Below are 3963 nucleotides of genomic sequence, written 5' to 3' on the forward strand. Positions count from 1 at the left end.
AAAAAAAAAAAAAAAAAAAAAAAAAAAAGATTTATTGCTAATAATGAAGAGAAAATCAGGGGATAATTGGCCCTAAAAGAGAGTTTAAGGGTGGCCGACAGTTCACAAAGTTGCTATGCCAGCTAGTCTAAGCCCTAGTAGAATGGAGCGGACATTCCTCCTACAAGCCCCTCAGCTCTAGATTCCCTTTTCTTAGGGTCCTATAGCTCCCCTTCCTCTTTTAATCCCTGGGTACAGATCATGATTCCTCCCCCTTCCCCAGGGAGCACACAATACACTCTCTAATCTCCTCCTACCCTCCTTTGGAAACACCAGACACCCACAAGGCCAGGTCGCCTGGTTAGAGCAGAACAGACAGCAGAGGGCCATTTGCATCAGAGGGGCATACCTACAGAGGTGTTACTAAATCATCTTAAGGCCCTCCTCCCAAACTTTAGAAGTCTATTATGTACTGTGAAAGCCTTATTAATTGATGCTTGCACATTCATGTTTGCACTTTAATTCATTTTATTTTGAAATAGATTTACGAGGAGTTGCAAAGAAATATACAGTGAAACCCCATGCATCCTTCACCCAGCCTGCCCCAGTGCTGACACCTTGCAGAGTAACTACAGTTACCAAACAACATCAAACCAGGAAATTGACACTGGGACAATCCATAGAGAGTATTCAGATGTTACCAGCAGTGCCTGCACTCATCTATGGGTATAAATACAGTCTATACAATTTTATCCCATGTGTAGCTTTATGTAACTACCACCACAACCAAGACAGGGAACTGTTCCATCACCTCAAAGCTCCCTCCAGCTACCTTTCTAAGCCCTACCCATGCCCTTGCTCTCCATCCCAATGCCTAACTCCTGGCAACAAAAGGTCTCTTCTCCATCACTATCATTGTGTAACTTCAGAAATCTTATATAAACTGAATCTAAATGAAATCATGTAGTATGTGGCCATTTGAGATTGGCTTTTCTCACTCAATGTAATTCTCTTGAGGTCTATCCCAGTTGTGTGTATCAGAAGTCCATCACTTCTTATTAGGGGCAAAGTATGATGGAATGGAAGCAGTACACTTTGTTTTAAATATTTGTCTATTGCAAGATATTTGAACTTTTCTAGGTTCGGGCTATTACAAAGGTGCTATGAACACTCACATATAGGTTTTTGTGTGAACGTAGTTTTCATTCTCCAGGATATGCCCAAGAATGCAGTTGCTTGAAAAGGGTCAGGATAAGTGCCCATGGGTCACAGTGTAAGTAAATTGGGAAAAAATTCTCAACTCCCTATTTTCCAGAGTGGCTGTGTCAGGTTACAGCCTCACTAATGATTGAGTGATCCAGTTTCTCTGCATTCTCACACCAGTATTTGGTGTTATCAATTTTTAAAAATTTTTATCCATTCTAATAAGTGTGTAGTGATATCTCATTGTGGTTTCAGTTTATATTTTCCTAGTAGCTAGTAAAGTTGTATGTCTTTATATGGTTATTTGCTGTTTGTATATCCTCTTTGGTGAAATGTCTGTGCATGTATTTTGCAAATTTTCTAATAGGTTTCTAATGTTGAGTTCTGAGAGCAGTCTATATATTCAATGTATCCTAGTATGTTCCAGTTCTTCATCAGATAAGGTGGTTAAGAAATTTTTTTCCATGTCTGTAGTATTTTTTAATACTATTTATTTATTTATTTATTGAGACAGAGTCTCACTCTGTCACCCAGGCTGGAGTGCAGTGGTGCAATCTCAGCTCACTGCAACCTCCACTTCCTTGGTTCAAGCAATTCCCCTGCCTCAGCCTCCCGAGTAGCTGGTTTCTATACTCTTAATAAGGTCATTCATAAAAGTTTTTAATTGTGATGAGATTTTATTTTTGTAGATCGTACTATTGGTATCATCAAATTTAAGAACTCTTCTCTTCGTCTTAGGTCCCAAAGATACTCTGAGTTTTCTTACAGTTTTATTTTATGTGATACATTTTTTGAGTTTTCTTTTTAATGAAATATGAAGTCTAGACCAAGGTTTTCCCCACTTTTGTCCTGAATGTCCAAGTGCTCCAGCTACACACTGATTCACTTCTGCCCCTTTGTCAAAAATTAGTTGGGCATATTCGTGTGGGTCTGATTCTGGGTTCTCTGTCTTGTTCTACTGACCTATGCCTCTTCTTTTGCCAATACCATACAGTCATGATTACTCTCAGGATATAATAAGCCTTAACATTGGATAGAGTAATCCCTTCTACTTTTTCTTCTTTTTCAGAGTTGTTTTAGTTATTATAGGTCCCATATACATTTTAGAATGAGACAGTCTAGGTCTAGTACTTAAAAAACAAAACCTTGCTGGGTTTTCTAACCCACAAAGTCACTCTTATTTTTTATGTCTTATTTCTTCCATATGGGTTGAGTTTTGGTACTTTGTAGTTTTTGAGGATTTGGTCCAGTTAACATAAGCTGTCAACTTTATGAGCATAAACCTGCTGTAGTATTTCCTTATCATTCTTTTAATAGCTACAGTAACTGCAGTGATAGTTCATTTCAATTATAGTGTTACTGATATTTGTCTTTTCTCTTATTATCTAGGTTCTTAGGTGGGAGCTTAAATTATTGATTTGAGACTTTTCTGTTTCTAATATAAACATTTAATGCAATAAATTTTCCTTTCAGCATGCCCTTAGTTGCATCTGCCAAATTTTGGTGTTTTGCATTTTGATTTCCATTCAGTTCTATGTGTTTCTTTTATTCCCTTTAAGATCTTTTCTTTGATACATGAATTATTTAGAAGTTGTGTAATATCCAAGTGTTTAGAGTTTTCATATTATCTCTGTTAATTTCTAGTTTGATTCCTTTATGTTTACAGAACATATTGTGCATTTCTATTATTTAAAATTCATTGAAATTTTAATAACCAGGATATGGTCTATTTTGGAAACTGTTCCACAGGTACTTTAAAAGAATATGTATTTTCCTGTTACCGGGTAGAATTCTATAAATATGTCAATTAGATCCTATTGGTCAATGTGCTGTTCAGTCCTTCCATATTCTTGCTATCGATTGGTTCTATCAATTGCTAAGAGTCCCCAAATATGATTGTGATTTCTCTATGTCTCTTTCCAGGTCAATGAATTTCTAGTTCCTGTATTTGGAAGTTCTGTTATCCAGAGCGTACATGTTTAGGATTTCTATGTTTCGGTGCAGTCGTGCCTTTCATCATTATTTAATGTCTGTTTTTCTTCTTGTAATTAATTGTCTTAGCTTTCAAGTCAATTTTGTCTCACATTAATATAGACAGTCCTGTCCTTTGAAAAAAAATGAATGCTTGGTATAATTTTCCATCTTCTTAGTTTCAGCCCATATATGCTATTCCATTTGAAGGAAGCTTTATAGTTTTGTTAAATCCACTCTGCCCATCTTCAGTTAGCACATTTGGAGTCGCTTATTCCCCCTCTTTCTTGTTCTTCTATTATCTTTCTTTGTCTTCCTATGGGTTAGTTGAATAGTTTTTGGAATTCCATCTTAATTTATTTATAGTATTTTTAAATGTCTTGCTTTGTACTGTTTTCTTGTAGTCCCTCTAAGTGTTATAACAGGTATCTATAATTTGTCACAACCTATTTGTATTCTCATTCCACTCCTTCAAGGGAAGGACGGAAATCCTTTTCCCTTCCCCACTTTTAAAATCTCATTGTCTTAAGTATGTCTGCCACATAAAATTTACTGCTTGAGATGACATTAAAATTTTTTTTTCTTCAAACTTCAAATCTAATTTATGAAACTCATGAAGTGAAAGGTAGCACATTTTATTCACCCCTATGTTATCCATTTATTTGTTCTTCTTTCCTTTCTGTAGTCTCAAACTTTCTTCTCTGATAATTTTCTTTCTATTTGGAGAAACTCCTTTAGCTATTGTTTAACAGTAGATATTATAGCAACATATGTTATCTAGTTTTTCCTTAGTTTGATTTTTCTTTTTTT

The 3963-nt window shown here is 35.6% G+C and overlaps 1 protein-coding gene across 1 annotated transcript in view; it reads right to left on the bottom strand.

Moving 5' to 3' along the window:
• SDK1 (sidekick cell adhesion molecule 1) overlaps positions 1 to 3963 on the bottom strand; it is a 982297-nt gene that overhangs the window by 526899 nt on the left and 451435 nt on the right. The gene's annotated exons all lie outside the window — the stretch shown is intronic.

Source organism: Cebus imitator, unplaced genomic scaffold (assembly GCF_001604975.1).
Source record: "Cebus imitator isolate Cc_AM_T3 unplaced genomic scaffold, Cebus_imitator-1.0 Scaffold82, whole genome shotgun sequence".
Taxonomy (NCBI): Eukaryota; Metazoa; Chordata; class Mammalia; order Primates; family Cebidae; genus Cebus; species Cebus imitator.